We start from the raw sequence: 21,215 nt of genomic DNA on the forward strand, positions 1-21,215 counted from the left end.
CAGATACCTATGTTTTTTCTCTATGAATATGCTCCACTCTGCCAAGTTCGATGGAAGTGAGTGGTTGTGGCAATTCAAAACAGTTGTGCCTGTTCAACAGAAATGCTGCTGAATTTGTAGAAAAGACCTGTGCAGACAGAATGAGAAGACTTAGTCAGCTGCTCTAAGAACATCATTGGAAACTTTCTTTTATTTTATTTTCTTTATATTTATTCTGAAGACTAATTATTGCCTAAGTTGTAAAGGTGAATCTGATAAAGTGGCTGACTAGTTTAGAGGTCAATATTTAAGCCATGTGATTGAATCTGTAGAGGGCAAGAGTTGGAAAGATGAAAATGGGTTCATGGGACAGTTATATTTTATTTTTGTTGTTTTTGAAACTGAATCTGGAAAATATCCAAGTTATATTTCAATATAACTACATCTTTAAATGACAATTTTGGCATATATTGTTATGGCCATTTAATAAATTGCTTTTTATTAAACTGGTGCAAAAGTAATTGTGGTTTTTGCCATTACTTTCAGACCTCAATTACTTTTGCACCAACCTCTTACTAGTCATAAGAACATCCTTGCTTTTAACATAAAGGGATTGGTGATGTTACCATGATTCTCACTTAAGAATTACTGAGAAAAATGCAGCAGTAGGGGTTAGCAAAAACTATTAGTTAATTGAAGGCCTGTGTTTATGTGAATGAAAGGATTTTTCATTTAAATTATAAAAACAGAGCAAGTGCCCAGTTATATCAAATGCATGTTCAATTTTATTCACAGAGATGGTGACAAAAGAAGAGTAAATGAACAATGTCAGAATCAAAAGATACTCTGCCTGGTAAGAACTTGCAATGGAATTTTTTAAAAATGAGATTAAAACAAATAAAAATATGTTAAAACTCATTAAATATTTTAAAGTACTTGCTGTTTTAATGAAACTGAACAACAAAGACCCTGTCCTTAGTGAGCCTGCAAGCTAGTGGGGGACTCCAATAATAATCAAACTATCACAAAAAAATGCCTTTAAAACACATCACATTCTGTGAGACGACCTGCTAGGTGTTGAGGTTCAGAAAAGGTTTCTCTGCTGAATTGATGTTTGGCAGTCAGGCCAATGGGAATGGGGCTTGGGGCAAGGATGATGTCAGTTGTCCAGGTAGCACTCTTGAGTGGAAGGTATGTGGATGGTTGAGGGACTGAGAGAATGTTACTGCAGTTAGAACTTAAAGGATGAGGGTGGGGTTCTGGGCATTGCAGGATGGAGTCATAACACATCATGTATCAGGAGAGAAAAGGAAGGAAGGGCTATCTTGCACAATTTTTTAAAGATACACTGAGAACCTTGGCCACTTCTTAAGAGCTCACACTGGAGAGCATAAGAGCAGTTAGAAGACTGTCACAGTTACCCAGAGTAGAGATGATGATAGCTTGCATAATGGTGGTGTTGGTGAAGATGGAGAAAAACAGATAAAATGAGCGATGTGTGTGTGTGTGTATATATATATATAATATGTATATATACATATATGTATTCTAATACTCAAGTTGGTTCTGTTTCTCTGGAGAACACTGACTAATACAGATGACAATTGAGTTATTGATGTCATGGGTATAATTAAGTTGCTCAGGTAGAGTATACAGTGAGAAGACAGGAGGTCAAGGAAGGACCTTTGAGAAATTCCAGCACATAAAAGCTCATATAGCAAAGGTTTAGTATTGGGTTTACTTAGCACTCCTACTCCTCTCCCTTCATTGCAGAAAATTACTCCTGCACACACATATCTGCTTGGAAATGGACTTACACGTGTAGTTTTCTTGTCGTCTTCTGTTTTCTTCCTGGACTCCACCATTCTGGTCACGTTTGATGGGTTCAGCTGTGTAGTATGATCCAAATAGACAATATAATTTTCTTCCTGGAAAGAACAAAATATACAATCTGATACTGAGGACCTCTCAAGTCATTGAAAGGTCTTCTGAATTATTTGAGTTCAGCAAGGTCATTTCATTGAACCTTGAATTGAAATAATTATCTCTCTAATAGTAACAAACTCAGGCTAAATATAGACTATGTACAAACCTAGAATACATGTGGAATCATCAGTTATTGAAAGAAAAGGCCGGGTGCAGTGGCTCCTGCCTGTAATCCCAGTACTTTGGGAGGCCAAGGTGGGTGGATAACCTGAAGTCAGGAGTTTGAGACCAGCCTGACCAACATAGTGAAACCCCATCTCTACTAAAAGTATAAAATCAGCCGGGTGTGGTTGCACATGCCTGTAATCCCAGCTACTTGGGAGGTTGAGGCAGGAGAATCACTTGAACCCAGGAGACAGAGGTTGCATTGAGCCGAGATCACGCCATTGCACTCCAGCCTGGGCGACAGGAGTGAAATTCCGCAACCGCCTCCCCCCTAACAAAAAAAGAAAGATAAGTCATTACTTTAATGACTGTGGCAGAGTTCACATCTCATTTACCCTCACCAGCAGGGTGGGTGGGTATGAAGGCCAACACCAATTTATAAATATATTATTTTTACTTATCCAACTTCCTGGTTGTGTATTTTCCCCCCAAAATAATTATAGCCTTACTATGCAATTTGTCACATAAAGTTTGTTTTCAAGAAATGTCTTTAGGTAAAATCTTGTATGCATGTGCTAAAAACTATTGTTCCTGCCTAGTGGCCTTTAAAAATTTATTATGTATATTTGAGGTTTACAGAATAATGTTATGGGATATGTGTATCTCACTCGTGGTCTTGAAAGCAAATATACCAATTATTTTCTTCTTTTGGAATTCTAAGTGTCCAGCCACAATGAAGTCATCCACTGAGGAGTGAAAGAGTTTCACTCCACTGAGTTATTGTAAATGTGTTTGGGGCTTCCAACTGAGAAGTAACCTCATCAGACAGTTTCTACAGACTCCTATTCTATATTTCATTGCTACACAATGAATCAAAAGTAAAGATCCCAAGAATGTCTCTCCTTTCTTAGGTCATAACACCACAGGGGCAATTGCACTATTTCAAAAGGCAGACCATTCTAGTGTCTGTTCTCAGAGTTTGTTTCTGTTGAAGCAGAGCTAAGGCATTTTACAGCCCAGAAATAAATTCTAATGACAAATTAATTCATGTATTTCTTTACAACAGTGTTTCCGTGAATTGAAATAAAAACCCATTGGCACAGTAGGAAGGATGATCTTTATCAGGGAGGGTCACACTAGTGACTGACTATTACTTCTGCTGCATATCCCTTTGAAAACCAGAAGTGCAAAGTTGTTTAGATTACACCTAAATCGATTCCGCATAGGGTATGTGTAGAGAAATGAGGATCACCTGTGTGACAGGCCGTTTATCACTATACATATACATTTATAAAATGCGTGTTTTAGAACTGTCAGCTTTCCTTTTATATCATCATCGTCAAGTATTTTAAAGAGTGAAATAAAATTTATTGAAATGCACTTGACAATGATCAAGGCACAGCTTAAAGCCTGGAGAGCTGTAGTTTGCAGTGAGCCTGGGATTTTGAAGTGCTGTACTAAGCAGCTATACAGATTGACGTGTTTTAGTCCTGTGAGGTTTACCTGTTGTCTTTCCCAAATTTCCCAGAATTTTGTCCTGGAAGGCTCTGGCTGATCCTGAATTCATATTTGAGTGTACCTTGAGTCTTTCTTCCATGTCATCTAAAGTCTAGCCTCTGGAACCCAGCAGGGAAGGGCTCAGTCTGCCTAGCCCAGGCAAGGCCTGGAAGCAGACCTCAGGGAGGGCCAAACTATCCCTGGATGGCCAGGAGAACCTGGGCTGTATGGGGCCATGCTGTGAGGGTGTACTGCTTTACTGGGAGAGAGCAGACCAGGACAGACCTTCAGAGTCCAGGCATTCAACCATGTAGAAGGGAATTAGAGAAAAAAAAAAAAAAAGGGAGACAGTGAAGCATACAGAGCAGGCCGCTTCAGTGAAGCATACAGAGCAGGCCGCTTCAGTGAAGAACTGTGATGAGAATTACAAGGATTTGCTGAGGAGAGTAAAACAGTAAAAAAATAACAAGGAAACAGTGCAAGAGAAAGTGAGGGAGAAGCAGACAGAGAGAGAAGATGCAGCTATGCACACATGCAAAGGCAGAGAAAGAAAAAGATACGCTTGTGTATGTGTGTGTAAGGAGAGAGAGAAATAGAGACAGAGACAAAAAGAAGGGGTTTATGTCAGCCATCCACCAAAATATTCTTAATCCCAACACTCAAGGCTTCATTGGGAGATATTAAAAAGTTGAAAGTCCTACAGTGATACTATCCATCATATAAACAGTGAGTGGCATCTGATTATAAAATTATAATAGCAGTAATTTTTAAGTTTTAATTTTTCTTCTGTGGTATTATCCTATAGCAATTGTAAGAGTGCATAAAGTTAACAGTTTTTTATTATTTTATTAATTTAAAATTAAAGTGAGTTTCAAGGAGTTATTTTGGTGCTTAAATGAAATGTAGTTCCAAATATGTTGATTGAATGCCTGAAATGTGCAAGGCACAGAGAGATGCTGAAGTGTAAGACCCAGGGGGATCTATGAACTTCTAAGGTAATTGGACCTATAAGGCAGGTTTACTAATCATTGAAATGCAAAGGAGAATAAGCCACATGCACTTAAATGAATTCATTCAATGATTCAGGGATTGAAATTGGGAAAATCACACTTGACTCTAAAGAAACAGGTAAATACTCTGTTAAGAAGAGAAAGCTGAAGGAGATAGGAAAGGAAGCAAAATTTCTATTGGCCTAGTAGGAGCAAGGACTAAAAGCCAGACATGGGCCATGTCTGGAAAAGAGTGAACAATCCCATGTGGCTAGAGCAAGGGTGAATGCAGAATGAGGATGGAAGACTAATGCTGGAGGTGGGGATTGCAAACATCTGAGGAAGACTCCAATGCCAGTTGGAGGAATGTTCAGGTATTCAGTGGGTCAGAGGAGCTGCTGAATGGTTAGAACTGAAGAAGAATGTTGCAATGCATTGCAGAAATATGTTTGCATACACATTACAGAGATTGTTACTAACTTGATAGAAGGTGATCAAAGGCTCACCCCACACAGCAGAAACCCAAGTTTTGAGACTTATCCTCAGGTATGATTCCATCCTGTGTAGCAGCACTGCCCAACAGAACCTTCTGTGATGATCAAGAATCTGCGTATCTGTACTGTCCAATATGGTGGCCAAATGGGATTATTGACCACTTCACATGGGGCCAGTGAGACTGAGAAATTAATTTTAATTTCATCTAATTTTAACGTATTTAAATATAAATATAAATCACCTTAGGTTGCTGCTACTGATTACTGTATTAGACAGAAGATACAGCTATATAAGGATGTAGCATGAAAAGAAAAAAGCTTATAAAACATGTTAAATAATATAAGATTTTGGTCCATTGAGGTCCAGAACTTTCTCCTATTTCCATTTCCAATACACTATCAGGTTAATTATCAGAAAATTTCTGCCTCATTATGAAACTGGATGTTTAGAACATTGTCAAGGATACCCTAAAGGGTATTATGGACTGAGAGTCTAAGGTCTAATCTAATTTAACAAATCCCCAGTTTCTGTTTTCCTGTCTGTTACAGTCACTTGACCAATTTTAATTGAATGTTTTCGTGTCATGTTTATCAAATATCTTCAACCTTTTAAAACGCTTTGCTCAGTGGCAGCTCATTTTTGAGGGTGGATTTCTTTTGGTGGCTGAGAGAAAAGCAACTCCAAAAACTCATTTCATGCTCGGAGATTCGTGCAGCTATAATTGATTTAGGTGTTGGGCAAAACAGTCAAGGTGAGAAAACACATGCACAAAGAGAAGTCATTACTGTAAATGAGAGGAAATATCTTCCTTGAAATACTGTAGACAAGAACAGAAAAAAACAGAAGTACTTTTCGAGGAAAATTGGATCAGATCAAGAAATTCTTAATAGCTCAGTGAAGTCTTTCAAAATTATGCTCATAGCAGTGAACTGAACTATTATTAATAGTCTTTGAGATGAGAGTGAAAGTGATGGCTAATGGACCCAGAGATGGATTTGACTCCTTTTGTCTCCAAATTCCACTCTTTATTAGCTTTGAGGCACCTTAATGAAGCCCAAGGTCTAGAGAAAACAGAGTTGAAAAAAAAATTGTACCTTAAATTAGATTAAATGGCCTCAATGCTATGGTGGAATAATACAACAATTCCTATTCTCATCACAGTTACCCAAAATAGAGAAGGAACTGACAAAGGCCACTTGAAGATGGTAAAACAAACAAACATGCAACAACAAAAACCCGGCAATGTGGTTTGTGGATGAAAACCCAAAAGTATCCAATTGCAGTTTGAGACGTGTATGGGTTAGGTTGGCATTTGATTTCCAGGTGAAAAAAATAAAAGGAATTAAGCTCTTATAGATCAAATAAGAATGAGAATTTTTTGTCAAAACTACTTTGCTATATCAACAAAAATTTAAATATCTCCCAAACAAAGAACACTACAAACAAAGAACAACCCATCCATTTCTAATTCTAATTTAATTCTATCACAAATGGGAACTGAACTCTGATATACGGGGTTTATATTTGGGATATGTGTTTAAGCTAATGGAAGAGCTTTGACAGGAACAAATTGTGAATTCAGTTCTACATTAATCTTAGAGCTTCAGTTAGTTATATAACAGTTCCTTCTCCCAGAAGCATATTAAGAAAAAGGAACACTCGGAATGTTTCAGTGTACTTTAAATGAAAATATAATTTTGCTATTTCCACTCATTTAGTCTTGGTGCTTTGTGGTACTCAGAAAAAAAGATTATTATTTCTTCCTTTGGAAACTGTTTTAAAATGTTGAGTTTTGTTGATGAAATTCTGAGAATATAGTCGTCAGTTGCATGCCTGCTAGAGAGATAACAGGAACATTTCAAGACAAGGCACACACAGTGTCAGAAAAAAGAAAGGCTGTCTCATTGTGTGGTTCTGCTTAAGCAGCTAAGACACTTTCCTTAGAATACATTATGCAACGTCTTATTCACGTTAGCCTGAATGGGTCTCATGACATTCTGGAACCAATTGCTTTCAAAGGCAGTAGACCCAGATTTCTTCAGTTGCTTTTAAGACTTTTTAGATGTCTGGTGCATGTGGAGAATGACATCTGTGTGGCCCACTGTGGCGATCTCCAGAGATTGTTCCCAACCTCCAGCCAAAAAACCCGGAGCATCTGGCTACCCATTGCCCCTCCCAGCTGAAATCCTGGCCCGCACCAGTCCTTTTTCTGATTAGACTCATGGGTAAGCCCGGGATCTCATGCACTTCCCCTGAAGTCCAGGGCTGAGTGGAGCAAAGGTAGATATCACTGAACACACAGAAGAAATGGGGTCAATGGGAGAACAGCAGGGAAGTCAAGGGTAGGTGACGGAGTATCCATTAAATGGTTTTCTTTAGGGACTCCCTGATTTCTTTTTTCTCCCACAGTCCAAATATTATCTTTTTTCACACAAAATATAATTATGCAAATATAATTTCCTCTGCAATATTAGCTACTGTCTATATCTTACTAAAATGCATCGAGCTAGAAACAACATCATTTTGTACATAATGTGGCTGGCATCTATAAAGAAGGGAATGAGGAAGGAGGAGTGGGAAGATGGTGAGTGAAAGTGCTGCTATCTTTGGGAACTTGGTTGACAAACATTCACTAACGTTATCTATAAACCATAGGACATTTAATATTTAAAGACATATTGGAAAGGATAGCGCTTGTGAGTTGCTATCCTGTAAGACACTTTCAGTTATTTGAGTCATTTACGACTGCAAAACATTTGAGGATTTCTACTTTGTTCAAATACATTATTGTCCTACTATGAAAGTGCCTGGTGACCACAATGTCTTGGAATTGAGAATGTTTTACTTCTTTAGGGAGCCTGATACCTAACTATGCCTGAAATGTAACAGAATTCTTTTTAGTTTATAAGGAAACATAATACCCCAATGTTCTTAAGTAATATCATCATGAACATGTGTATTAAAACATACTGAATGTTTTCTTATGCAACATTAGATAACAACATAATTGTTCTACCTGGATACTGGATTATATCAGCACATGTTATAAACAGATCACTTTCTAGAAACACAAAAAGGTTTGAGATGAACTTCAGTGCCCCTACTTTAATCACCAGGGACCAAAATTGCCTTACTTCAAACTCTTGAAATCTAGTAAAAATGGCTACTCATGTGCTTAGAGAGTTATTTGTTCTAGATTTAATCTTACAGCTACTTACAGGAAAAAAGTTGAACTTAAAGGTAAAATGTCACTAGATGTATTTTCTAATCATTCTCAAAGTATGACTACTCTGCTTATGTTTAGTTATCTTGAGAATAAAGTTTTAATGCTTACCTCATGTTCCCCGAAAATTCCCCATATATTTTTCTGAGATGACCATTCTGGGTGAAAAGGCATATTTCTATTTGTCTTACAGCTAGAAAGTCAGAAATAGGCAATGGGATAATTGAAGTTGAGGTGGACAGTTGCTCCTCCAGACATCACTTTATGAAGTATAAGCCATAAAATATTAAGGTTACTCCATCAGGTGTCTATACTGCAATGCATGTCCCAGGCATAACTAAGCAGCCCCATTAATGTGAAAAATTGGCACACATCATAAACAACTGCACAAACATAACCAGTGTCCTTTACAGCAAAGAATGTAGTTATAACACAAGATGTTGAAAATCCCATGAGGTATTAGCCGGAGGAGTTCAAGTGTTCCTCCATGAGTGTTTCAAATGACTTTAATGGCACAGTCTTCTCAGTAACCTCTAAGCATGCATCTTATAATAAATGATTTGAATTATTTTTCCTTTTGAGTTGAATTGGGCACATTCCTGTACATAGCCCTGTGCATGGATGATAAAATATGAATAAAACACATTCTATGCTCTTAAGGAGAATGCAAGTGAGAACAGAGACAAAATATTCATATGAAAATGAGGTGGCGATATCAGGTTGCATGTAATACTTGACAGATGGGGGGTGCCCGAAGTATCATGTAATTCAGAGCAAGCAGGCACAAGTTGGAGGGGGTAATTAAGACTTCCTGGGAGCTGAAGGGAAAGTGAGAACTCAAAGGACCCCAAGGCAGGTGGAGGAATTATTGAGTCATGGCCTGGGAGGAGAATTTAATGATATTTTATTTTGAGATAGAAATTGGAGGAGAGAAAGTCAATACCTTTTCTTTTTATGAGTGGTTTCCATGATAATTAAACTAACGTTTTACCAAAGTAGATTTTCTACCCTGACTTCTAAATAAATAAAGGTATAAAGCAAGGGTTTGACAGGTATTTTAAGTGGTATTCTCTACCCTTCGAAAAATGGTCTTTTGCATATTAGTTCACCTTTGCACACTGCAACAAGTAGCTCTGTGGAATCTTTCCCTGTGAGAATAGTTTCCTAAACTGATAATATCTCTGGGCTTCCAGACAACTCAAGGGCTAGAGGGGGAGGAGACTAATTATGAACAAAATTGAATTGGTTTTAAATATATTTGTAATAGATTTTCAGATGAAGATGCTTACTCAAATTACCAATAAAAAAAAGAGTATTGGGATTTCGGAAATGTTGAGACTCAGTAGTTGACCATTTGACCCAGTAAGTGATAATAAGACTTTGGTTTATGGAGCTGCTTCCTGCAACAGGGTGTGCCTTAGTACTACTGACTAAAATGGCAGGAACCGAAGGAAAATAGGACGCGTTACAGGGATACCTAAGACCAACAATGAAATATGCCCTTTGTCTACAGAGTATGCTAATAGGATGTGGGGGCCATATTCAGAATGAGGTTTTTTGCATTGTGAATTTTTGGTATTTATAAAAGTAATCTTTTAACCCATCTTTATCAGGTCTTCATCTATCTTCTCAATTAAGATTCGGCTTGAGGTCAGTCAGTTGAAGCGGACACTCTAGTTCATTTGATAAAATGGTGCACTGAGGCATGAATCAGCCGCAATCTGCCCACAGTTCCTCATCCCCGCAAGGGAAAAGAAGGCCATTTCACAAGACTGTATTTATACAGGTATTTCCAAAATATGAACTCAGTGTGACCTTGGCACTTACCAGATAATTTGAACCATTATAGAAATGAGAACATGTTGTAAAAGCATACGGAAGACAGACAAGTCATAACTTCTGCAAAAGCCAATTGCTTCATCATAGCAGCATTTTCCTCATTATTTGCTGGGATAAATAAATACTGAAGCCAGGAATAACTCACTTATTTAAAATTGGTTAAATGGGCAAGTGCCATAACTAATAAGCTTTACAGTTAGGAGCTAGGTTGAAAGCTCTACATCATGCGCTGAAGTTAAGAAATAGAACACTGGAGTAACCTTTAGGCAAAAAATACCACTACTGCTACTAATATTATAACATGTCTCATATTTGTCATAGCTCTGCCATTTTTCCCATGGAGACCACATGTTTGTGAGCAGAGGGCTGTTAGGTGTTTTTATCTCTCGTAGACTTCTGAGTTCATTGCAGGCACTGGAGCGTGGGGAGGCTGAAGAGCAGGGAATGCCTGAGGGAGGTGAGTCACAGAGCAAACAGGTGGTATGACTGCAGGGAGGGGGCAAGGGTGCAGTAGAAATACTCATCCAATGGCAGGACAGTTTTGTACAGGATCCTGGAATGTTTGCGAGACTGCACGGAAACTCACTCTCCTTGCCTGCAAGAAAGCTAGAATGCCCTGTCTGGGCCAGACCTCAAGTCCGTGCGTGCTCTTAGCTTCTGGGACCTATGCTATGATCCTTGGGAAGCCTTAGGGGCTACTACCGGTTTTAGGTTATTGGTCAGGAAAGTCTAGTACTCTGCAAGGCAGACCGATACTCATTTGAATATAAAGACCAGACACTCCCTTGAAAGAGAATGCATGTGTATTTTTTTACAGCCAGCTGTAAAACTGGAGACCCCTAGAAAAACTGGAATTCAAACAAATTTGTCTTTCTTTCAAATGCTACCTTCCTTTTAAATGAGAAGTGGTTTTGCTTGTTGCCCCCTCCTCCTCCATTAACATGCTGGGATATTTAGAAGAAATATGTAAAGATTAGCTAAAGTACCCTAATGTTTATATAGGCATACCCAGAATCCTAAAAAAATTTCCTGAATTGTATCTGAAAGTTTTCTGTGAAAATTAGAACCGGTACTTGAAATGGTGCTTGAAAATTTTCTATGGTTCTTCTAAGTCATCTTCGTGTAATAGAATTACAACATAAGTCAAAATTGGATGTATCTATATAATTTTAAAATGTCTAGTAGCCACATTGAAATAGGAAAAAGAAACTAATGAAATTATTTTTATAGTTTATTTTATTGAACCCAGTATATCCCCAATATTATAATTTCAACATGCAGTCAATACAAAAATACTGATGAGATACTTTACATTCCACTTTTTAAATTTTTAGTCTTTGAGACCAGTGTGCATTTTACATTTGCGGCACATTTGGAAGTGCCACACTTCAAATGTTGAATAGCCACATGTGGCTACTGGCTACTGTATACAGACAGTGTAGCTCTACTTACAGTTGGTGTGGTTAAGCAACGTTGACAGAATGAGATTTCCTGGGCCTCCGCATCCACCCAATATCACCATTAATAGAATTGATTCTCTGTAAAATCTTAGGATTTTATACCACAGATGTAGTGCTGGTCTGGAATAGCAGGTACTTACCTAAACTAACCTTAACTAGAGACCACAAGATCTTTACCCCAAATCCCCAGTCACCTTGATCATTTCTCAGAACTACTTGGGAAGTCAAAGTTTTCAATAAACAAATGTGTACACTGAATGAATTTAACCTCAAAGACAAAGGCTGTGGTTTAAGATGAGTTGACTTGAAGTCAGTCTTCTTCAGCATGACTTCAAGTCAGCTAAGGACAAACCACAATGAAGCTTTTAATCCAAAGTTTGGTGCCAACCTCCTTGGAAATAGAGTTGGCAGGGACCTAATATATTATGTAACAAATCCTCGTCTTCTTATAGATGAAAAAAACTGAGGTTTGGGAAATGTACTCAAGTCACCTAGGACTTTGAAAACAACATTTTTAAATAAAACAAAGGTCTTCTCATCATTAGAAATATTCATTGTGATAAGATGAGGCAAAATGCATAAATAAAGTAAGGACTTCAAAGTTTACCGCTATCATGCTTTCCCCCATCTTTTCAGATCTCCTTGGATTTGTATGAGACATTCTAAAATTAATTCAGACTTTTCACTTCATGCCTATAAACAGGTTGATTACAAATTTTGGATAGGACCAAACTACATGTACTCATGCTGTTTTGTCGGGTACAGAATTCATATATGATCACTTAGTCCATCTAAAATATCCAAATACTGCAGAAACATACAGAGTGAAATGGATGAATTTCCTCTCACCCTCCATCCTTCCTGGCCCAAGTCGTATTTCCCTTTCCAAAGGCAAACATTCCCAGTTTGATGTATAACCTATGAGGTTTTTCTTAAATTCATACACACATAACACTTATTTTAAATAAGTATTTTATATTAGGAGAGTTTTAGATTTACAAGGCAGATGTGAAGATAACACAGAGAATTCCCACCTATTTCCTACCCCATTTCCCCTATTCTTTTTGTTTTAACTTTTATTTTAGGTTCAGGGGTACGTGTGCAGGTTTGTTACATAGGTAAACTCGTGTCATGGGGGGTTGTTGTGCAGATTATTTTGCCTCCTAGGTATTAAGCCCAGTAGCCATTAGCTATTTTTCCCGATCCTCTCCCTCCTCCCACCCTGCACCCTGTAGTAGGTTCCAGTGTGTGTTGTTCTCCTCTATATGTCCAACTGTTCTCATCATTTAGCTCCCACTAACAAGTGAGAATATGCAGCATTTGGTCTCCTGTTCCTGCATTAGTTGCATTAGTTTGCTAAGGATAATGGCCTCCAGCTCCATCCATGTCCCTACAAAGGACATGATATTGTTCTTTTTTATGGCTGCATAGTATTCCATGGTATGTATGTACCACATTTTCTTTACCCATTCTATCGGGCATTTAGGTTGAATCTCTGTCTTTGCTATTTTTAATTTCACCATTCTTAATATCTTACATTAATATAGTATATTTGCCACCAATAATAACCCAATATGCATACGTTCTTATTTACTGAAGTCCAAACTTGTTTTAGATTTTCCTACTTTTTTTGTAATGTATTTTATCTGGTCCAGGATAACACATTAGATGTAAGCATCATGTCTTCTTAGAATTCTCTAGACTTGTGATTGTTTCCGAGATTTTCCTTATTTTGGATGACCTTAACAGTTTTGAGAAGTACTGCGTGGGTATTTTAAAGAGTTGATGTTTTTCTCATGACTGGGGTGGGGTTATGAGTTTTAGGGAGGAAGACCCCAGATGTGAAGTGCCATTTTTAATATGTGACTCTCTTTTTAATTGTTTAGCAGCAACTCATGAATTTTCTCTAATGGAAAACCGACATAAATATCACCACATAAAAACAAAGTTTTTCCTTCTATGTGATCTTTTTCTTCAAATATTTTTAGTCATAATAGTGGAAAGATTATCTCAAAACGTGGCAGTTAAGTTAAACTTCCTGGTGATGCTTCCAGGAATTTCTCAACCATTTTCTTCCCATGCATAAGTGATGGCTGTCACCCTAGCTGATGTCCAGGGAGGTTTATTATGTGTCAAGCATGAGTTTGTTCCAAGCTGTTTCTAAAAAACAAACTTGTCACCGGAAGAATGGCATTTTCACTTTCCCTTCAGTGTCCTGTGTGATTGGCATCCCAACCAATGATAATGCTGACATCTACTGTTAGTACACACACCATTGATACTGACTCACTAAATAGCCTGAGGCACCTCTTCTCAATGCCACAAGCACTTACCCTCTGAGTTAATGAAAAGGGTAAAGGGGAAAAGAAAGATGGTAAGGCAGAATATATGGTTAACAAAATTTATAATAAAGAAATCTAAGAGTACAGAAGTAAATATTAAAAAAAGTATTGGGGAGAGGAAGTTCAGAAACCTCACCTTTCTATAATCATGCATCATTGGAACATGTTATGGAGTGTCTTAGCTCTGTGCTTCCCCTGGTGAGAGGTAAAAACTCAGTTTGGTCCACTCTACATCCCCAGAGTGATGTCTTCTGGGGAAGCCACTCCATTCTAAGATAGAGCAGGCTCAGTGAAGTTTTTCTGTAAAAGGCCATGGAGTAAACATTTTCAGGTTTGTGAACCACATGGCCTCTGTTTCAGCCACTCAACTCTACAGATGTAGTGTGAAAGCAGCCTGGGCAATATGCAAATGAGTGGGTGTGGGTATGTTCTAATAAAACTTTATTTACAAAAACAGGCAGTGGATCCATAAGCCAACCTCCGATATAGAGACAAGAATGCTAAAAAAGAATACGTCTTTCTGGTTCAAATAGGGAAAGAAAGAAAAAAAATGACAGATTGAAAAATAAATTGAAAGAGAAAAAGACAATTATTGCCCACATCTCATTTTCCTGATGTGTCAGTCCATTCTGTGTCACTATAAATAAGTACCTGAGGCTGGGTAATTTATTAAGAAAAGAGAATTAATTGGGTCAGGGTGCTGCAGGCTATACAAGCATGGCTCCAGCTTCTGCTGCTGATGGAGGCCTCAGGACACTTACAGTTATGGCAGAAGGCAAAGGAGAGCAGGCAGTGTCACATGGCAAGAACGGGAGTGGGAGGGTTGGGAGGTGCCACACTCTTAAACCACCAGATCTTGCATGAACTCAGAGCAAGAACTCTCTCATTATCTTCAGGACAGCACCAAGGCATTCATGAGGTATCCGCCCCCATGACCCAAACACCTCCCACCAGGCCCCACCTCCAACAATGGAGATTACATTTCAACACCAGATTTAGAGGGGACAACAGCCAAACCATATCACCTGATTTCTATGGTATTCATTTTTTGTTACTGCTTAACGGATCACTACAAAGGCAGCAGTTTGAAACAATACCCGTCTAATAGGTCACATAGTTCAGTAGGTCAGAAATCATGTGGGCTCACCTGGTTGTTCTAGGTAGGGTCTCAAGGGTGAAATCAAGGTGCTGGCTGGCTGGCCTCTTAGCTGAAGGCTCCGGGAAAAAAATCCACTTCTAGGCTCATTCAGGTTGTTGGTAGACTCCATTTCCTTGTAGTTGCAGGGCCCAGGTCCTTGTTTCTTTGCTGGCTGTCATTCCAGGGCTTTTCTCAACACATTAAGGTTGCTACATTACTTCTCATGTGGCTTCTTACATGTTCAAGCTACCAACAGAGAGTTGAATCCTTCTCAGGCTACAAATTTCCATGACTTCTTTTTTTTTGGTTGAGGGGGGGATGGAGTCTCTCTCTGTCACCCAGGCTGGAATGGAGTGGCACGATAAGGGCTCACTGCAAACTCCACCTCCCCGGTTAAAGCAATTCTCCGGCCTCAGCCTCCTGAGTAGCTGGGATTACAGGCACGTGCCACCATGCCCAGCTAATTTTTGTATTTTTAGTAGAGACGGGGTTTCACCATGTTGGTCAGGCTGGTCTCAAACTCCTGACCTCGTGATCCACCTGCCTCAGCCTCCCAAAGTGTTGAGATTACAAGAGTGAGCCACTGTGCCCGGCCCACAAATCTCCATGACTTCTTATGTCACTTGCCAGAGAAAGTTGTCTTCTAACAAGGGCTCGTGTGATTAGGTCAGCCCACCCAGGTAATCTCCCTGTTTCAGAATCAGCTGTGCCATATAACACAACACAATCATGGGAGTGGTATCACATCACATTCACAGGCTCCAGAGATTTGGGTGAAAGCTTTTGGGGGCCAGCTTTAGAATCTGCCTACCACATCTACCTTACAACTTTGTCATCAGAATTAAATAAAATAAACCAAATAAAATGTCCTAGCACTGAGTCTGGAAGCAGAAAGATGGCCAAAAATATTAAACGTGTCTCAAAATTTGCAACATTTAGAATTTTGTTTTGTATCTCTTGCCTGTATTTTTAAATTCTTGCTTATGTAAAATGTTATGTCCCCAAGTAAAGAGGAACTATGAATGTCATCAGCACTAAACCATTGACCATTCTTGATTTTGTTTTCCTCAGTAGTAACAAAACTCAAAAATTCCATGCAGACCAAGAAAATTATGCCATTCCTTTATAAATGGGTTTAAAGCACATTGTATCTATTACACGAGGCCTCCTATGGAGTCAGACTTGCGGCTTGTTGAAGTCCAAATATATTCATTTACTCCTTGGTCCCAAGTCTTTGACACATTTTACAAATGTTGGCTCCAGCAGGGTAGCACTCACTGGCTCTCACAGGCTAACATCCTAGGACCCCGTGGCAGAGAGCACTGGCCGTTTGTCAATCATATCACAGCATCCTCGGCGGGTGGCCAGCCCGACACTCCATCAACCAGACATCTGTGGGCTGAAATGTCTTTCTGCTTGCTTTATGATAAACAGAGATCCTTTTGTGAGCTCAGCCTGTAAACTCTTCCTTTTACCAGGCTCATGTTTAATAATATAATAGAACTGAAATGATAACATATCAGGCCTCATCATGACAATATCGATCCTGGCGGTAGCTTTGTGATGTGAGTTCTTGAGCCTGCATGGTAATTCCATGGGAGGCTGTGGGTCTCTGTCAATACGGATGTAGAATCCTCTACCAGAGGGATGATGGAGTATGTTTCTCCCAGCAGAGTTCGGGGATTCTGGGGTGACAGCATGTAGGCTGTGTAGGATTCCCATCTTGGGGACTTGTACTGCCCACCCAAATTAGTCAAGGTGTATGCATAAGAGGCTTTCCAGGCTTGCTCTGAGAAACAGGTTGAATAAACAGGTAGCAGCAGACTAAGGTGGTATATTCTCTGATTCCATGTGTCTGTTACCACCCAGAAGTTGCATAGCATACCAGAAAAATAACCAGAATTTTTGAAGGGACAGTGGATACTGTAGGACATATAAGTTATATAGTCTGTTGTTCACTAATATGGACACAATGGGTATTAATCTCTGCATAGAAATATCTGTGCGTGAGGAATTCTGCATTGCAAGTTTCTTTAAGATTATTGAATTCTGGGCCGGGCGCGGTGGCTCGTGCCTGTAATCCCAGCACTTTGGGAGGCCGAGGTGGGCAGATCATGAGGTCAGGAGTTTGAGACCAGCTTGGCCAACATGGTGAAACCCTGTCTCTACTAAAGATACAAAAAATTAACTGGGCGTGGTGGCGTGCGCCTGTAGTCTTAGCTACTCGGGAGGCTGAGGCAGGAGAATCACTTGAACCCAGGAAGTGGAGGTTGCAGTGAGCCAAGATTGCACCGTTGCACTCCAGCCTGGGCAACAGGGCGAGACTCGTCTCAAAAAAAAAAAAAGTGATTATTGAACTCTGTCTCTGAGATACTCACTCCCTTCCCACCACCATTGACTCAACCTTCACCCCCCCGCCCCCATAGAAATAAAAAATCCTATTTAATCGTAACTGGGACACTATCATCTCCAGGACTGTGCCAGGGTCCAATGGCTTTACCCAGCATCAGCACATGGGGTGGCTCTTGATGCCATGAGTCACACTGGTGGCCACAGAGGGGTCCCCTGTTCCCCTACACTGGGGTTCTCTGATCTTTTACCTGTCCATTCCTCATCGTGGGGTGACCTTCAGAGTCCTCTTGACACACTCAACACTCCTCTCTTCCTACAATTTGGAGCAATTCAGATTGTCTTCTCTTGGAGCTCACACTTTGACACTGGACATACAGAGCACTCCCACCTCAGGCAACACCTGGTTTCTCCTCTGCAAAATCTCTGAGTCAAAAAAGACCCAGCAACCTCCTGAGAATGGCAGGAGGTGGGCAGGAAATAGAGAGGGCTCACACTTTAACATCTCTATAGAGTATCTTGTCGCATAGTTAGGTGAAGGTGTTTTCCTTATTAATAGTCCTGGGAAAAGATAGGTCACACTCTTGGATGAATAAAATGGCAGTGATTCAGCGTCAACTAAGGAAGCAGAAAAAATATGAGGCATTGTGGAAACATTAGCAAGCAGTTTGCACATATATTAATACTTGTTTTTTGTTTCTTTTTTATGCTAGCATAAAGCATTTATTTAATAACCTAATTTAAAAATAGAATTTTTCATCATTATGTGTAAAATGATGGAGACATTTTACGATAGGAAAGAGATTGGGCCGCTGTAACGAATGAGAAAATAGCACTCAGGAAAGTGTAGATTGTTATAAATTTCCAAATTCTCAAGTCTACTGACACGCTACTTAATTTTCCCCAGTCTAAAATTCTCCAAATGCTTGGACCGTCATGCTAAAGGGATTCCTAATAACCACATGGAAACTACTCTTCCCAAGCTATTACATTATTAGCCATTTGCATATCATTTCGTGCAGTCAGGATGAAGGAAGGGTTATAGTCCTCATGTCTTTGTGCCTTTCTTTCCCCAAACAGTGCCTCTCAGAGAAAACTACAGTTGACTATGGACAGGTACATTTCTTATTGTTCTAGCTCTCCCATGAAGCATAAGAGAGCAAGATGGGAAGTTATGTGTTTGAAGACTTGTTGAGAAAATAGATTTTATTTGGAATTGGAGAGGGCCTGCCCCAGTTCAGGAGGCTCAGGAAAAGCTTTCTTGGTGATTAAGTTTTGAACTAGGACCTGGAGATGGGAAGAACCGGAACACATTCTGGTCACTGGCAAGGAAACACCCACTGTTAGGAAGTGGGTCCTAAACTGGCAGTGCCTGCTGGAAGAACAACAGGGACAGAGTGAGAACTGAGCAAGGAAAGCTTGGCAGAGCCCAATAAAAGTGTCCATGGAGATGGCAGGGAAGGCCTCGTGTTATTGAAATTCAAGACTGATTTGTCAGTTAAGGTTTGTGTTTTTGTTTTGTTGGGTTTTTTTTTTTTTTTTTTTTTTTTTAGAAATAGGGTCTGGCTCTGTCACCCAGGCTGGAGTGGAGTGCAGTGGCACAAGTATAGCTCAATGCAGCTTCCTTGACCTCCCAGGCTCAAGCTATCCTCCCACCTCAGCCTTCTGGTAGCTGAGACTTCAGGTGTGCACCACCATGCCCAGCTAATGTTTTGATTTTTTGTAGAGATGGGGACTCAGTATGTTACCCAGGCTGGTCTCGAACTCCTAGGCTCAAGCAGTCCTCCTGCCTTGGCTTCCCAAAGTGCTGGGATTACAGGTGTGAAGCCACTGCACCTGGCCAATTTTTTCTTTAACCTGCCCAATAAAACAAATAGTGGGCTCCCTTGAGACACATCTTTAAAAACTAATAAAATACGCAAGACATATTACAGCATATATTTAATTTTTTGTTAACACTAGGGACAGGGGACATTGGAATGTTGTGATTGTGAAGTTTTATATACTCTAGTTTTGTTGGTTTTTTTTTTTTTTTTCCTATTTGAATTGGATTTTACACCTATGCGTCTTACACTGTGGAAACTTATCAAAGGGACACAATTCAAAGAATATCGAAATGGACAGCATTTTAAAAAAATTTAAATAATATATTTTCTTTAATTCAAAACATGAAAATATATTATTTCAGTGTGTAATGAATGTGGATATAATAACATTAAATGGGTTATTTTACTTTTTTATTACTAAGTCTTTAAATTGAACTAGCTACATTTCTTTTTTATTTTTTTCTTCAACTTTTAAGTTCTGGGGTATGTGTACAAGATGTGCAGATTTGTTAAATACGTAAACGTGTGCCATGGTGGTTTGCATCACCTATCAACCCATCACCTACGTATTAAGCCCAGCATGCATCAGCTATTCTTCCTGATGCTCTCCCCCCGCCATTACACCCAAGACCCCAGTGTGTGTTGTTCCCCACTATGTGTCCATGTGTTCTCATCATTCAACTCTCACTTCTAAGTAAGAACATGAAGTATCTGGTTTTCTGTTCCTGCATTAGTTTGCTGAGGATGACAGCTTCCAGCTCCCTCCATGTCTCTGCAAAGGACATGGTCTAATTCCCTTTTATAGCTGCAGAGTATTCCACGGTGTGTATGTACCACATTTTCTTTATCCAGTCTGTCACTGATGGGCATTTGGGTTGATTCCATGTCTTTGCTATTGTGCATAGTGCTACAATGAACATATGTGTGCATGTATCTTTATAATAGAATGATTTATATTCCTTTGGGTATACCCAGTAATAGGATTGCTGGGTCAAATGGTATTTCTGCCTCTAGATTGTTGAGGAATTGCCACACTGTCTTACACAATGGTTAACCTAGTTTACACTCCCACCAACAGTGTAAAAGCGTTCCTTTTTTTCCACAACCTCGCCAGCATCTGTTATATTTTGACTTATAAATAATTGCCATTCTGACTGGCATGAGACGCTGTCTCCTTGGAAGTGACCTGCATAGGTGTTTATTCTGTTATTTTCCTGGACTTTTCTGTAATGGAAGTACTTTGTGATAGTGTTTAGGGCCAAATTGCATGGGAGAATAATTCAGGAGTAAGTTGACAACTCTTTTGAGAAGGATTACTATGAATTGGTTAGGGAGATGCTGGGGAAGTTTGAGGGGGATGTGGGGTGATGTAGGTTCAGATTGTGTGTGTGTGTGTGTGTGTGTGTGTATGTGTCTGTGTGGTGACTTAATACGGGAGATAAAGGAGTTTGTTTGTAATCTTGGGGAAATGTTTTAGAAGTGAGGAGGACCATGATATGTGTAAGCGAAAATGGAGAGCTCAGGCTCAAATCCAGCAGGTACCTTTAGGGTTACAAATAGAGTATTCAGGATTGCGTCTGGATACAGATCATGTTAATGATGCTTATAGTAGGAAGAGGAAGGAGCCCCAGGCTGATGGCTTCATATGTTCCAACTGAAGTAAGAGGCAAGGACTTCATTTGAAAATAGGTTTTAAGGAGTGTTAAAGACAAATCATTCAAAAGGATTCCAAGAGTCTCAGAAAGGGATAGGATACAGGGACAAAACAGATTGGGGCAACTGGAAAAGAAAAGTCCGAGGGATATCCACTAAATCCCTTCAGGAAATATGCATGTTTGAGGAATTGTAGAGAGATCCACAAGTAGCTACAGGCTTAACTCAAGGAGAGCCAGGAAACCCGTTCCTATTTTGGTAAAACCAATGAGACAACTGTTCCAATTCTGTGAATGGATTTCAGCCCAGGAGAAAGATAACTCTAAGTTGTTTT

At 39.4% G+C, this 21,215-nt stretch overlaps 1 long non-coding RNA gene across 2 annotated transcripts in view; it reads left to right on the forward strand.

Annotated features, from left to right (window-relative positions):
- Positions 1–21,215, forward strand: part of LOC134760931 (uncharacterized) — a 141,757-nt gene that overhangs the window by 8,119 nt on the left and 112,423 nt on the right. For both annotated transcript variants that reach the window (XR_010139059.1, XR_010139060.1), the window contains exons 3-4: positions 775–832; positions 9,888–10,060. This is a non-coding gene — a long non-coding RNA (uncharacterized LOC134760931). The remainder of the gene's footprint in view (positions 1–774; positions 833–9,887; positions 10,061–21,215) is intronic.

The sequence above is a fragment of the Pongo abelii genome, chromosome X, assembly GCF_028885655.2.
Source record: "Pongo abelii isolate AG06213 chromosome X, NHGRI_mPonAbe1-v2.0_pri, whole genome shotgun sequence".
Taxonomy (NCBI): domain Eukaryota; kingdom Metazoa; phylum Chordata; class Mammalia; order Primates; family Hominidae; genus Pongo; species Pongo abelii.